Source organism: Vipera ursinii (genome assembly GCF_947247035.1).
Source record: "Vipera ursinii genome assembly, chromosome: Z".
NCBI lineage: Eukaryota > Metazoa > Chordata > Lepidosauria > Squamata > Viperidae > Vipera > Vipera ursinii.
In genome coordinates this window covers 22,073,620-22,090,754 of record NC_139517.1, presented here as the reverse complement: position 1 = coordinate 22,090,754, position 17,135 = coordinate 22,073,620, and positions in this window count along the sequence as shown.

The window sequence follows — 17,135 nt, the reverse complement described above, 5'->3', positions numbered from 1 at the left end:
CCATAGTGTCAACTGACATTTAAAATGCCTCCAGAGATTCTTGAAAGAATCTTTGGGAAGCTGCATCAGAATCTAGGTTTCTGAATATTGAATCTGTGTGAGAGTAAATTGCAGATTAAAACATCCCTGATTTGGTTTGTTTTGGGTGAGAAAAGAGGACAAGTGTGGGTGAATGCTGAAATCTTGATGGCAAAATCCCATCATTGCAGGAGGAGAAAGTCTTAGCGCAGAATTCTTAAATTCACTGGATTGATTACTGTTACATGTTAAGCATGTTTCTCATTCATGGCTTTTCTACCTTTGCCTATTATTTATTTCCCTCTGGCTTTATCTTAATTCTGCTAAAGACTGGAAAAAGACTTCAGGCCAACCTGGACACAGAAGAGACAGAGAAAGTTGCTGTCAAAGTGTTGAAAATAATTTTTGAAGAACTCAATTTTCTTTTCCTAAGCAAATATTAGTAATTTTGAACTACAGTTTCTGGAAAACTGAAACATTTCTATTCTTTTCTCTTACTTCAAACAAACTTTCTTAATTTTAATTGCTTTAGTATACTCCTGCCCATCATATAGTCATTTTTTCCTACCATTTCAAAATATAGACTTGTGCTGACTTAAGTTACTCCTTTTTTAATATAAAGCTTGCATTTGTCTATATAATTGCATTTACTATTGTGTATATCAAGGATTGTATACATAATGAGTGCATACATTCCAGAAATTTCCATATTGCAGTAATTGGTAATTTATCTACTTCTGCAAGAAGTCCTAGATTAAGAGAGACACAGTTGGAGGCGAAGAGACAAATGCAGCCCCCAGAACTTTGATGCAATTCCTATGCTGTCCAAAATACTGTGTAATTTTTATTAATGCAACAAAAATAATTATTAAATGGACATACTATCTTAATGAATGGAATTTCATCTTTTATTTAAATTTAACATTTGTTTTTGGTTTGATCCCATTTACTTTTTACGCTGATCCCACTAATTGTTTGCAGTGCATTCCCAGTATAGTAGCCAAAGACTAAAAATAACCTTGTCCTTAATTGTCCTTCTCTAAAAGGAAAAGGCACCTTGAAATTAGTAAATTAATTTTGCTAGATTGTAATTTGATTTAAACAACTTCAAGAATTCCAAAAAGCTTTTGTGGAAGTACTAGAATCACTAAAATCACAACCTGGATATCTCCCTCTCCCTCTACATTACTAAAATTTTCAGATTATGTTTTCATCAATGACAATCAGGATCCTGGAATGATAATTCTGGCAGTACACTTAATGCAACAAACAAACTCTTAATACAACTCCCAAATCCATTGATTTGTAGTATATATAATATTTATAGATTCAAATTCAAAGGAGTATAAAAATCCTCATAATGGCCTCTTGTGAAAAACTGATTTCCAGCGGTTCTGAATTGTTTGCTTCACCTTTGGTATCAAAGACTGGGCTACAGGTCAACCCTTATTGCCTTTTGTTCTGTTGCACCAAAGAGATGATCCTTGCCCTGCTCCACGTCCATTCCTAGCAGTCAATAGCCCTGGTAGGGCAGAGGTTGCCACATGTCACCAACATGGCAGGTACAAAGCCTCTGATACTCAGGTTGTGATTCCTTTCTGTTCCCTTGCCAGATATGAAGAAAGCACGTGGGGATTGCAAACTCTTGCCTAGTTTACCAGCCTGGAAGAGGTAGGACCTGTGGACTTTCCTTTTCCATGAATTTTGTTAATGGGGTTTTAGCATTATCTTCACTGCATGCAAGAGCAATAAAAAATATGTTTGAAGTATCTCCAATCTAAAATTTGGAAGATAAGTGATGCATTGGCTTGGGGAGTAGGCAGAGAAGGAAGCCAAGATAAGCAGAGCAACCATCTAGCTCTTCTGTTTTTAGAAGAAAAAAAATTAAGATATGCATCCCTTATTTAAATGTACAATAAATTGGGAAAACAAGAATTTAGATTGTTTCCGGAGTGATGAAAACTGAAGAAGTATGCCAAAGGCTTCTAGAAAACAAGGTTTACTGGGTGACTTTATCTCTTAACATAGCCTACATGACAAGACTGTTTTGGGAAGAACTAAAGGGCTGGTCTATATGGTATCTGTTGGAAAGGTAGGATGTAAATCAAACATATCTTAATATCCAGAGAAATCTTCTCTCTTGTGGATTATTTACTTTACAGTAACCTTCTTCAATGAAGGGATTCAATAAATTCACGCAGGACGAGGCTTAGCCTGATTTGATGCAATTCATATTGGAATTAGTTGAAAACTAATCAAGGAGAGAAGCAACCTGGAACTAAGAAGAAATTTCCTGATAATTAAAACAATTAATCAGTGGAACAACTTGCCTCCAGAAGTTGTGAGTGCTCCAACACTGGCAGTTTTTAAGAAGAGATTGGTCAACCATTTGTCTGAAATGGTATAGGTTTTCCTGCCTGAGCAGGGAGTCGGACTAAAAGACCTCCAAGGTCCCTTCTGACTGTTATTCTATTCTATATGCTCAGCAGGTTATGAGCTGTTGATTGCAGAGAAGGAAATGGTTGTCTCTGTCCTGTATTGTCCATCATTTAAGCAATAATTGATCTTTGTCTGATGTTTGGATTAAATGATCCGACATTGCCTTTCCAATTATTTCTTACTGTATATCAGTATTCTCAACCATGACAATTTTAAAGATGTGTGGACTTCAACTCCCAGATTTCCCCAGCCAGCATGGCTAGCCAGGGAATTCTGGGAACTGAAGTCCATGTACATCTTAAAAATTGCCAAGGTTCGGAAACACTGGCTTATGTTAATTAAGATGTACCTGGTACTGTATCCTAGATTTGCGATTATTCGTTTAGTGACCGTTTGAAATTACAACAGCACTTTTAAAAAAGGATTTATGACCGTTTTTCACATTTATGACCATTCCAGCTTCTCTGTGGTCATGTGATCAAAATTCAGACCCTTGACAGCTAGCATGTATTTATGAATGTTGCAGTGTCCTGGAGTCATGTGATCACCTTCTGCGATCTTCTGACAAACAAAGTCAATGGGGAAGCCAGATTGACTTAACAACTTTGTTACTAACTTAACAATTACAGTGATTCACTTAATTATGGCAAGAAAGATTGCAAAATGGGGCAAAACTCACGTAACAACTGGCTAGGAACAGAAATTTTGGGTTCAATTTTTCTTCTACATTGCAGACTACCTGTACATTAAATCAAATCAGAATATACCTCAATGGATCACTTACGTTGATTGGTTCTTACCTTCCAACCTAGAGATAAAAGTTTGAAGGCTGATCCCTCTCCATCTTATTGAAACCACAATAACCTCTCTTTCATTTTATTCCAGATGATGCTTTTGTTGCACTGCTACAATCTGCCCTCAGGAATTGCATACTCCTCAAATTTGTGTGGCCCCCCCAATGCTTTTCTGGTGGACTGTAACACCTGGCTGGTTGCACTCTGCAGGTGTATTTTATTTAGTTTGTTTTGTCTAGACCACGGGTAGGCAACCTCCGCTGTTTTATGACTCGTGGACCAACTCCCAGAATTCCTGAGCCAGGCTGGCTCAGGAATTCTGGGAGTTGAAGTCCACAAGTCATAAAACAGCCGAGGTTGCCTACCCCTCGTCTAGACATTCATAGTTTCTTCTATCTACTGTTGTTTCTATTGTTTTGTTTATTTCTTTATAAGGGAAGCTATCCAGGGTCATTCTGAACCCAAGTGGTGTAAAATCTAATATAATAAATACTGTACATAAAATAAAACCAAATGTATTTCTTCTTGCAAATTCATAAAACCTTAACATGCATTTTCAATTAGGAAAGTTTTATTAAATCTGAGATGCTAAAGTGGGACAGATAAAGGATGAAGTAGGCAAGAGTGGTTTTTTTTGTTAAATCTGTATTCACTCCTGAAATGTGCCCCTTGACCTAAGAAGAGTTTAATAGTGTTGCTCTTTTACATTTGGACTGACTCTTTTCCAATTTGAAAGGTGCCACTTGGCTGAAGCAAAAGAATTGTTCTCTTTTCTCATTTTTCACTGCTGAGCAGAGGTCTCCTTAGAGGATTGTATAAGTAAGCTTTTGCTTATCTCAAGCATCAAATCTCTATGGTTACTAGGACACGCCTCTCTCTCACTCTCTCTCTGGGGTATTTTCATAGAGACCCCTTTAAGAATAGCAGGAGGTAAAGTGTTCCATCTACCCTTTGCTTAAGGCACAGGCATTGCCATGACGATGGGCCACTTAAATCCTGGGGGATATCAAGCAGCACCAGCCTCCTCACTGAGACTTTGGAGGAAAACATATTTGGGCTATGTTAAAATGAAGTAGCTAACCTCCCATTGCCACTTAATCATTTAATGCAGCCAGAGTGGTTGGTCTCTATCATATGGTGCTCATTTTCAGATCAATCTGTTCCTGTTCTTACTTTTGAAAAAGCCCTATGGATATTTTTTTCCAAAGTGATGATCCTTTACAGACAGGCATTTTATTAGCATTTTCTCTTCTGCTGTGTAGCAAACAGGAACTGTGAACGTATGCAACTAATGATGCCTCTGTAAAAGGGTAGAAAAATATGGAGGGTGTATTAAATTTTATGGGGATAAGGAGGAAAAAAAGTTGTGTGACACAATTTCTCTGCTTTATTTTTCCCCACATGATTTACTTGACACATTTGAGAATACATTTTTGGCAACAGTCACTCATCATACTAATGTTGAATGGGATTTGTTTGGTTTTTGCTTAGCATGCTAAGTGAACAAGCCAACTGCTACATTCAATAAAACAGTAAATAATATATTGTCTAGGACAAGGTGTAAACCCAGCCATTCCCCTGTAGGCTGAAGATGCTTAGGCTGTAATTGGTTGCTGTCAGTCCCTGGAGCCTTCAGTAGCTCATTCTTTGTGTACAAAATGGCAAACCATACCAGTGTGCATTACTTGCTTGCTTTTCTTATTTAAGTTCATAACATTGAACACATGCACCTTTCAGATTACCATCCAATGGGAAAAAAGGCTTGAAGCACCCAACCTAGGCGTGATTACTGGTGACCATATTCCATCAAACTCAAAATCAGAGCTGTGACAAGAAGGAACAGCTAAACCTGTACCCTCTCTTTGCCTATTCAGTAGCTTCTTGCAGGGAAAAAGCGAAAGCACAAACTTTAGCACTTTTTCAATATTTGTTCCTCCTTTGTCTGAGCAAGCACTCTTTCATAAGCTCCATACCTATACAAATCTGCTTTACTGCTGCTCAGGTGTCTTGTTAGATACAGAGTAGTTAAATGGCAGCCCAGCAAGTTCTGAATGGTGTCATTTTTTAAAAAGCCAGGTTACTGCAGTTTTTGATGGAAACCCCCCACTCCTCTGCTGAGAACATGCCATTAAAGCAAGAAGGTGTAGCTATTTCAAATCTGGCATCTCACACTGAACAGATCTTTAGGCTCCTGGAGGTACTGGGTATAATAGCCCTATTAGAAATAGTTAGTGGTTCTCCCACTCCCCAAAACAAATTGGATTTGGAGGAACAAACCCAGGGGCCAGAGAGGAAGCAGAGTAATAATATGAGCTTAAAGTGTCTAGTAAGTGCTAAACCAGGTCTCTATGAATCATCATACTTCATCCCCAACAGCACGAGCAGCAAAATATATAATATTTAGCTCATCTTTAAATTGTCATTGGATTTTGTCACCTTAGGGAATTAGAATCTAGTAGCATACCAGGATAATGTGGGGTAAAATGAGATGTAAGTAATGTTATGGCAAAATACTGCCAGGGAAAATTTGTCCTCTGCTTAGGTGCATGTGGGAAAGGCCCTGTATATCATATTCTGAGAGTGACATGGGACAAGGATTTTTCTCTTCCAGTCATCTGCAGTTCCCAAACCAATGCAATTTTGTAATGAGAGATGCTGTCCCATAGGTGTCTGTTTCAATGCTGTTTAAAGATTAATATCGATGCCATCAATTAAGCAATAAGCAAGCACAGAGACTCTTTCAATACAAATATCATATGATCCCAGCACCTTGCATCAGTTATTATCATTCTATTGCAATTGCAGTTTCCAGCCCATTTAAAGATACCCATCAAAGTTTGGTTAATTCTTACCAAATCCTATCCATTTGGGAACAGTTGCCATTGACATGTGTAATTTTGCTTCTTGCTACATCTGTCAGCTGAGAGTCTGACAACAATTGAGGATCAAGACACAATCCCAGACCAAGAATAGATTCCCTGAACTTCACTCTCATAGTGCAGGTTCCTATTTACTATTGTACCTCTTTCTTATCTGGGTCTAATATCAGCTTGTGTTTCCCATCCAGCCCATTACCAAGCTTAGCAGAAGTTTAGAAATACCAACAGCTTCTTTTTCAAATTGGATAGTGAGGAGCAGTAGAACTGACTATCATCAGTATGCTGGTAACACATCACTTGAGAATGCTGGATGATTTCCTTCTGTTCTGTACACACTGCACAGCCGCGTGATTGGCTAATCCAGCCGGTGGGAATCCCTGGGCACCGGGTTGGGTGCCTGAGGCAAGGTGAGAGATTCTAGCCTGGTGGTTGGCTAGCGTCCGGCACTTGCCGGACATATAAGCAACACGGGGCCAGGCGAGGTGATTCTGCCACGTGCAGCTTAATAAACAGTCTATACCCAGATACGTCTCCGTGTTATCTGTCGCCCCAACCGGACACAACACCTTCAGTGCTTTTGTGCTGAATAATATTGGAAGCCAGATGGAACTCTGTGGAACTTCACAAACCAGTACCCTAGGTGTGGAATGGTGTTGAATAACAATCACTCAGAATCACCTTCTGAATACAGCAGAATGGAAAGAGCCAGAAACATTGTAAAAAGATGTTTCCAAGGCTGAATCTTACCTACGATCCTGAAAACGACCAAAATATCTAGAACAGGCATGTCAAAATGCTGGCTCGCGAGCCAGATGTGTCATGTGGAAGCCACGTCCACCCCATTGCCGGCAATGGCAAAACTCTCCTGATACGTCGCACAATGTCACGTGACGTCGCAAGTTTGACATGCCTGATCTAGAAAAACTCCTAGGGCAACAGTTCTCTCATTTGGCTGCCAGTTTATCCATCAAAGCAACCAGAATAATTTTGATATCATATTCTGATTGAATCCTAACTAAAATGGTTGCAGATTGTTCGTATCATCTATTTGCATCTGGTATTCTAGGATTATCATACTCTTGGTCCACTTTCTCAAAAATGGAATATTTGAGATCAGCCGACAATTACATACATTTCTTGAGTCGAGAAAAACAAGGAAAACATCCATGGTAAGAATTCAGGAAAACATACATATAACCTCTGTGTTAAAAAATACAATAACTATCCAGATTATCAATGAAATACAATCAAACCATTACTATACCTCAACAGTACATACATTCAACCTAGAGAGTGTCAGTCCATCCACACATATTCTGGGGAAGAGCCCCATTTTGTTGACAGTAATAAAATGTACAACAGAATTTATATGCTCTGTTAATTACTGTAGATGATATCTATACAACTCCCAACTGCTAACCTTTTAAGATCCCTCCTTGTGTGTGTGTGTGTGACAATTCTTGTATATTATGGATGGGGAAAATTTGTAGTTTAGAGTTTGCTGACTTAATAGCTCTCAACAGACCCGGCAGCAGCTGAAGCTATAGCCTAATTGAATTTATAAATCATAATGTAACAGAATAACAAAGCAGAATAATAGAATTGGAAAGGACCTTGGAGGTCCAATGCCCTGTTCAAGTGGCTACCCAGACTCTTCTTAAAGCCTGCAGTGATGAAGCACCCATAACTTCCTAAGGCCATTTGTTCCACTGGTTATTTGTACTAATTGTTAGGAAACTTCTCCTTAGTTCTAGGTTGCTTTTCTCCTCAGTTAGTTTCCATTCACTGTGTCTTGTCTTGCCTTCTGGTGCTTTGGAAAGTATGCTGAGACTTTATTACATCTACAGGAACAAACTACAAAAAAGATGTTGAGACCTTGGAAAAAGTTCAGAGAAGAGCAACTAAGATGATCAAAGGCCAGGAGACTAAAACATATAAAGAACGGCTGCAGGACTTGGGTTTGGCTAGTCCAGGGGTCAGCAACCTGAAACAGTGAAAGAGCCACTCGGAACCGGTTCCCTCACAAAAGGAAAAACTGGGAGCCGCAAAAAAATGTGTGCACATGCTCATACATGCGCGCATACGCAGAACAGTGTTTGACTGAAGAGTGGAGCCAAGGTGAGATATGCACCTACCCTGCATATTTGAATTGATTGGTTGAACTTTTTTAGTCCCACTTTTTTTTTGGACTGCACATGGCAGAGGACTGGGAGCCGCAGGAGACGGCTGAAAGAGCCGCATGTGACTCCGGAGCCGCAGGTTGCAGACCCGTAGGCTAGTCTGAAGAAAAAAAAGAAATAGGGATGACATGATAGCAGTATTCCAGTATTTGAGGGGCTGCCACGAACGAGGGGGTCAAATTATTCTCCAAAGCACCAGAGGGCAGGACAAGAAACAATGGTTGAAAACTGACCAAAGAGAGAAGCAACTTGGAATTAAGGAGAAACTTCCTAACAGTGAGGACAATTAACCAGTGGAACAGCTTACCTTCAGAAATTATAGGTGCTCCATCACTGAAAGGTTTTAAGAAGAGATTGGACAGTCACTTTCTGAGATGGTATACAATCTCCTGGTTGAGCAGGGGGCTGGACTAGAAGACCTCCAAGGTCTCTTCCAGCTCATATTCTATTCTATTCTATTCTATTCTATTCTATTCTATTCTATTCTATTCTATTCTATTCTATTCTATTCTATTCTATTCTATTCCAGACGTTACTTGTTTCCTATTTGTTAGTGATGTTTGGATAAAAGTATGTGTGTGTGTGTGTTATTGAATAGCATAAAGAAATTAGGTGGGATGCACTGGTACCGTTACCACTTCCTTCCTAAATAATGTTCTGAACAATTCCTAAGATATTATACACTGCTTTGTTAAATGAACTTGTTAAATAACAAAGTCAGTAGTTGCTATCCCTTAAAAGAGGCATGTCAAACTGCCAACCCACAGAGGGATGCGTCACACCGAAACCGTGTCACCCCTTTGTCGGCAATGGGGAAAAAGTCCTGATATGTCGCGCGATGTCACGTGACATCGCAAGTTTGACATGCTTGCCTTAAAAGATAGTTATATAATATTTAAAACATAAGTGTTCGTTGATCTTCAAATGTCTTCCTTTCTTTAGCCAGATTCCCTCTAGATGTGATGAGTTTTAGCTTTCATAACAACTACATTCTAGGGAAGATGACCGATCCAGATTTGATCTTGCAACATTATCTCGGACACCTATATTTGCCTTTATTCATAAGATGTAGTCCATTCTGCTTGGAGACTGCATCACTGAGGAAAGACTTTTCTACAAAGTTGACTCTGCCCATCTTAATGGACAGGAAACTCTTAAACTGGTGGAGAGGTATAGGCCTTTGACCTGTGACTTGAATTTGTTGTTGTTGTTAGTTGCGAAGTCGTGTCCGACCCATCGTGACCCTATGGACAATGTTCCTCCAGGCCTTCCTGTCCTCTACCATCTTCTGGAGTCCATCCAAGCTCACGCCTACTGCTTCAGTGACTCCATCCAGCCACCTCATTCTCTGTCTTCCCCTTCTTCAATCTTTCCCAGCATTAGGCTCTTCTCCAGTGAGTCCTTCCTTCTCATTAGGTGGCCAAAGTATTTGAGTTTTAGCTTCAGGATCTGGCCTTCTAAAGAGCAGTCAGGGTTGATCTCCTCTACGACTGACCGGTTTGATCGCCTTGCAGTCCAAGGAATTCGCAGGAGTCTTCTCCAGCACCATATTGAATTGAATTAGGACCAATTTAAATCTCTTCACTTTTAACACACTTGACTTATGCATGGATACGGTTTGATCCCTCTTGATAAGTTTTCTGTTAGCCTGTTTTAAAAGATACAGGAGAGAAGTAACATATTTAGAAGCATTGCAAAATATAATTCCTGCCTGGAGAGGAAATGAGATACATGTGCCATCAGAGATCCAGATTGGCCCTTGCTCGTCTCCGTTGCCCCTTCCTAACGCCACTTTTCGGGTTAACCAGCAGGGGGACAGAGACTGCTGACTAGTACTGTAAATCCGGAGTACAGAAACGTGTCGGGGCGTGGCTAAGAAGTGGAGGGAGTCCAAGCAGATTGGCGAGGATGGGAATGCGTGACAGTGTCGGGTGTATTGGAGGTGGAAAAATAGAGGGGGGAAGGGGGGGGAGCAGACTAACAGTAATCGGAATAGCCGCCAGGCCTGCAGAAGGGAAGAGGAGTGAGTGGTGCGCTATTGTGGACTGCGCAAGGGCGGAGAAAGCAAGAGGAGGAGATGGAGGTTGAAAGATGAGTGACGCCGAAGGTCCCGCGGGAAGTAAAAGGGGCTGTTTACTCTCTCTCTTGCACACACACACACACAGGAAAACACTCTTTCTTAATCACACTCACACACAAGTACGTGTGTTTGCAGCACCTGGTGCCCGGGGTGGGGCTGTACTTTAAAGGGGATTTCCAAGCAGCTGTGTGTGTGTGTGTGTGTGTGTGTGTGTGTGTGTGTGTTCCCCAGCCCAAACGTCTGTTATCCCTTCAGTGGAGTTTGGGGGAGGGGGGGGTTTGTCACGAATCTCTTTCTCACCCTTCAGTCCGAAAGTGGTGGCGCTAATTTACCGCAGGGATCGGCCTTACTCTGAATGTCTTGTTTACATGCACTGCAGTTTTTAATTCGCTGACCAAGTAATTTAGGGAATGGTGGGGAAAGGCCACCAGATTTCCTCTGTTACTCTTACCTCGAGGTGGCTCTCCTCCCAAAAGTAATATCAAACTCATCGTCCCTTATCTAACTATTACTTGGTATCCTCTGATAACGTTGGGTTGCAACTGCATTCCTTAGGTTGCAATAACCTAAGGGACATTGACACTGAAAAGCTGTGGAAATAAGAGTTAGGAAGCAAAAAAACAATTATATTTTAAAGGTAGACTATAATTGCTATCAGTTTGATGGGAGAATTTCTGCTCCTCCTTTAAGTGAGCCTTGTTTATGTCCATTGCTTAAAGCAGGCATGTCCAATCCCTGGCCAACTAATAATGTGACCCCACATGACTAAACTTTTAAGATTGTTATGTGATATTATAAAATTATGCATTTTACCAATTTGATCCAGTGGTTAAGGCACCAGACTAGAAAGCAGGAGACTTTGAATTAAGTCCCCACCTTAGCCATGAAAGCCAGCTGGGTGACTTTGGGACAGTCCAGGAGTAGGCAACCTCGGCTCTTTTATGACTCATGGACTTCAACTCCCAGAATTCCTGAATTCTGGGAGTTGAAGTCCATGAGTCATAAAAGAGCCGAGGTTGCCTACCCCTGGGCCAGTCACTCACTCAGCCCAACCCACTTCACGGTGATCTTGTGAAGAAAATAGGAGAAAGGTGTGGTTGGATACGTTTGCTGCCTGGAGTAATTTGTAAAAATAATAAAGGCAATAAATAAGCGTCCCAAGATAATTCCTCAATATGGCCTGGGCAATATTGGCAATATTTTACCATGCTTGTGTATGTATGTGTGTTCTTGAGTCTGGGTTGACTCCTGGCAATTGCTTGGACTCACTCAGCTGACTTTGTGTCCCAGGGAAGATTAGAATTTACAGCTTCCCAGTTTTAGTGTGGTGCTCCAACCACTACACCAAACAGGTTTTCACTTTGCTTTTTTTTAAAAAAAGAAACATATAAAGATTAGCTCTATCAGTATTCTGATGATTCACGAAGAAAAATGATTGACTAGGGAAAATAACAATAAAATTATTTACCTTCTTTCATTTAAAAATGTATAAATGTATTGGCCTTCAATTTTAAAAGTTCAAAATATCTGAAAGGTACTAAGTTCAAGAAAATTGACTTATTCCAATAGGATAACATAATTGACTGTCACTAATTTCTTGAAAGACAAGCTGGTTCCATTTACTGAGATATCTGGAATTTTTCTTAAGATCTGGAATTTTTCTTAAGGTAGCTCTTGATTTTTTTTCTTCTTTTATGATAATTGTAAGTATGGGTAGTCCTGGACTTGTGACAATTGGGGCCCGAATTTCCCAGTTGATAAATGAATTATCCCTGATTTGACAACCTTTTTTGCCATGTTTGTTATGTGAATCACTGCAATTGTTAACTATATCAGTGCTGGCATTAAGTGAATCCAGCTTCCCCCATTGATTTTGCTTGTTGGAAATTGGTAAGGTTGCAAATGGCAATCACATGACTATGGAAGCTGCATCCATTCTATATACATGTCAGGTGTCACGTGCCCCAATTTTGATCATGTGACCACAGGGATGCTGCAACAGTTGTGTGAGTTCGGGTTATGAGTGACTTTTTCCAGTGCTGTGGTAATCTTGAATAGCTGCTAAATGAATGGTTGTAAATTGAGGACTGTCAGTACAATCTGCAGTAAAATCTATATAGCATATTTTGTAAATGGATGTCTGTAGGAATAATAGGTGGGGGCATATGATGAAACATGCACAATTTTGTCAGATATTGGGATGCAAATCTGTAAAGCCAGTGTTTGTATGATAACATCCCAGTTCGTGTATCGTCAATTTGACATCATCATGGTCTGCTAAGGGTGCTGCTGTGTTAACACCAGTTGCACACCAGAGGGAGATTATCAGAAGAGGTCATAAATCACATGAATTTGTATGGCCTCTGAAGCCTATTATAAAATGTGCTAGCTAAGTCATTCAGACTACTGGCTGGTTTCATGTAATTTTTTTAATGTTTCATGAAGTTCATGAAGATTCAGCCCTACTTTTATAAATATTGGAAGACAGTGCTATATCTGGTATTATATATTTATTGTTGCATTGGTTTGAATGGGTGCTTGAGAGACAGAAAAGATTTGTTTTGAAAGAATTGCTGTGCCTATATGTGCATTTCATTTCCTTCAGCTGAATTAGAATCTTCATGTAGATAAATGTAAAACAATATAGTATATACTTTGACATTCAGGCTTTTATCAATTTTGATTAAGTGTAATGGATTCCTGAGATAATGATGCCATACTAATTGGCTGCCATTTTATCTGACTTTTTTTTGGGGGGGGGGGAAGGAGCTATTGGAAATGTCAGAACTCAGAACTGCAAGCATGCGTAGAGTGCATTCATTTCTCAAATTATGCATAGTGGTAGTTGAACTCCAGTATATCTGAGATATAAAATTATGTTCCCAGGCAAGCCAGCATCAGTGTTTTTTCCAGACAGAAATTGCCACAAAATAAAGAGGACAAGTAGACACAAAAATATTTTCCTTGATTCAAGATCTGTGTAACTCTTTCTTTTGAGTAATTCCATAGTGTACAAATATGATTGGCAACAGAATTTCTTTGTAGCTATTGAATATTTCAGTAAATCTCTGTGTGTATGTCTTTGTATATGGATATGCGTGTGTGTCATTTATTTTTTTTTTATTGAAGAGTTTTATAAAATACAATTTCCCTTAAAAAAAAACCCCTTCCCCCTCCCTCCTCCCCTCCCTACCTCCCCCCTATCTCCCCCCCTCCCCCTCCCCCTCCTCCCTCCCCTACCTCCCCCCTCCACTTCCCCTCCTCCCCCCTCCCCCCCCCACTTCCCAGAGCAAAATACAAGGTATATATCTAAAAGGCAATCATAAACAATCATATACTAACAATTATAAACTCTAAAATCCATCACTCTCTAGCTTGTATATAGTAAACCAATCCTTAATAATACTAAATATATATAAAAAACTAAAATAAAAGAAAACTAGCATCATTCCCATCTATGTTCTTCCACAATTCACTATTACCTTAACATATTCTCATTTGCACATTAATAAATAGTTCTTACACAAATTAACCCACATTAACCCACAAAACTTTCTTCCTCTTCCTCTGTAGTAAGTTGTCCATTAATTCCAAATTAAAAAAAAAAAATCTATTACCATACATAGCATCCCAAAACTTTTTTTTTTTCCTTTCCCTTTCCTTTTTTTTCCTTTTTCCCTTTCCCCTTTTCTTTTAAAAAAACACAACTACCACTTAACTAAAAATATTTTGTGGAAGTTCCATAGATTTCTACTAGTCTTATTTTTTTTTCTTTTTTGAGCGTTTTAAGGCAGCACGCGTCACCCTCTGTTCTCTAAGATCATCCAAAAGAGTTGCAGCTTGAACTCCTCCTGTACCCTTCTCGTCTATCTGTGCATCTTCATCCTCTTGATGTTCTCCTTCTCCAGATCCCTCTGCAGCTTCCAGAAGTGTTGATGGGGTTACTTCCAAGACATTATTATAAAAATCATGTGCTTGCTTCACATTACTCAAACAGTATCTTTTGCCATCATACATGAAGCTCAACCCAACTGGGATCTCCCATCTGAACCTTATATCTCTTTGCTTGAGCTCTTGCACAAGAAATATAAAATCCTTCCTTCTCTTTAAAATCTTTGGAGGAATTTCTTTTAGAACCAAAACTTGTTGACCAGCAATCACAACTTTGGTATCGTAGGCAGCTTGTATAACTTCATCTCTAATTTCCCTTTTTACAAAATAAACCACCACATCTCTAGGCAACTTTCTCTGTTTAGCAATCCACGAATTCACACGAAACACTTTGTCCATACCTTGTTTTAATTCAGATGCTGGATGATTCAATACTCCCTCAAAAGCCTCAGAAACCAGCTGCTTTAAATCTTCCTTAATATTCTCCTTTAGGCCTCTAATTCTCACAGCAAACTGCATCTGGTAAAATTGGGCCAAGCTCTGTTCACTGTCGATTTTGTCTTTTAAATCTTCAATTTCCAATACTTTTGCTTCTAATAAAGCATTCTTTTGAATCAAGTCTTACACTTGATCATCCAGCACCTCCACACATTTAGCAACTTTTTGCACTGGGGACAAAATGTCTACCTTCATTTCTCTAAGTTTCTGTTCCATCCTTTCTTCCATTCTCTGCTCCAATTTCTCCAATTTCTCCTCCATCTGTAGAAATTTAACACCCATTGACTCCAAAATTAACTGGGTATGTTTTTCAAGATCCTTCGATGTCAATACATCAGGAGAATGCAACGCCTGCAGCAATGATTGTTGTTGCACCGGAGAATTTCCAGCACTCCGAAAAGTTCTAGGGGTAGGTTTAGCCGCCATCTTTTACTTACAATTGTGACGCACTTTCACTTTAAGTTTTAAGCAAAGTCCATCAAGCTTGAGAGTAAAATAAAATCTTCTTCATCTCTTCATCTTTCCCTCTTGTACTGCTCTGCCTGCTCTTTCCCTTTCATAGTCTCTCCTTCAAGCAGGGATGGTCGCAGACGCCTGGCTCTGCTCCATAAAGTCCGGAGCAGAGACGCTGGTCAGCTGGGAGCAGCCCAGGCTACGGGGGAGTTCAATCCTTCGGCCGCCCAAGCTCCAAGCTCAGGCGGCCCCGGAGAACTCAACCCCCACCTGGGGGCTCACCCCCTCCTCTTCTCCCGAGGAGGGGGCTTCAGATTCGCCCGAACAGCTGATCGGCGCTGTTTCGGGCGAAAAATCACACAGCTGAGCCGCGGGCAGCCCGTGTGTGTCATTTATTTGTTGATGTTTCATTGGAAAGATTTCATTGAAATTTAAATTTAGAACAGGAAAAAAATCTGTATAAGGCACCTATTTAGGAAATAATTAATTGCATATAGCATATGCATATGTTCATACAAGAACGTTTTGCATTTGTGGGCTTGGAGTGCTTATACATCTCCATGTATTTTGATGCTGGATCAACTGAGCTTCAGAAGAAGAGAGCAGTGAAGAATGGACAGATAATGAGACATTTCATATCCAAATGTTATTGTGTGTTATAAGCAAGGAGTATATTCCTCAGCCATTCTAGTGCCTTCCTTTAAAGTATGTGGAAACGTCCTTGGGAGAAAGGAATTACATTGGCAGATTAGGCAATGGTCAGATAAGAGGCAGCTGAGCCTTCAGAGGAATGGGACAATGGAAGCTTCTCAGAAGGGACCTTCTTTTTTTCTTGGACTGTAAGGGCAAGAGGGGAGATGTACTTTCAGATTTGCTAGGTTTTGTAATTGTAATTTTACAATAAAAGATAGAGGTAGTACAGGTAGTCCTTAATCTACAACAGTTCATTTAGTCACTGCTCAAGGTTACAACAGCACTGAAAAGGGTGACTTATGACTGTTTTTCATACTTACACTCACTGCAGCATCTTCATGGTCATGTGATCAACATGACAGTTGCAGTGTCCCAAGGTTATGTGATCACCTTATGTAACCTTCTGAAAAGCAAAGTCAGTGAGGAAACTAGATTCACTTAACAACCGTGTTACTAACTTAACAACTGCAGTGATTCACTTCAACTGTGGCAGGAATGGTCGCAAAATGGCAAAATTCACTTAACCGATGTCTCATTTAGCAACCAAACCTTTGGGCTCAATTGTGGTCATTGAGGGCTAACCTGGAGTGCTTCATATCTGGACTACCTCAAAGGGCTAACATTGGCACAGAGGCAATGCTCTTGTCCTATCTGCAGAAGAGGGCAGTGGTGGGGATGGGAAGGAATTTGAGGCTCAACAAGTTCTTGTGGATGGGGACTAGGGGGCTCTCTATGCCAAGCCTTTCAAGCAGGCCTGGGAGCTGTTCAGCCATGAGCTGGTACACAATGAGAAGCACCCTTTCTGCTGCCAACTGTGTCTGGTGAGGGAGTGAGATTGGGTAAGAAGCATGTGGTGGGCTGAAACTGTAATCTTCCCTGAGCTATAGATATTGAGTGCCAGGAAATGAAGGGTATACATTACAAGGAACACAAAGCAAACTATTGTTTCCTCAACGAGCCTCCAGAATGAGTTAAAAATTAAACCATTGCTTTCAGATAGAGCTTTCCACAGCTGGGAAGGATCAAGGATATTATTGCTCCATGCTTCCCACTTAAATTGTTATTTTTTTAAAAAATTCAAAGCAAGGAGCTTTTTTTAGTGTCTTTTGACAGTGTACAGAATATGTTTGGATATACTGAGCTTGGAGGGACCACGCAAGCTAGTTCTAAAACACCAGCTGCCCCCTCCCACAAATTAATGCCAATCCCT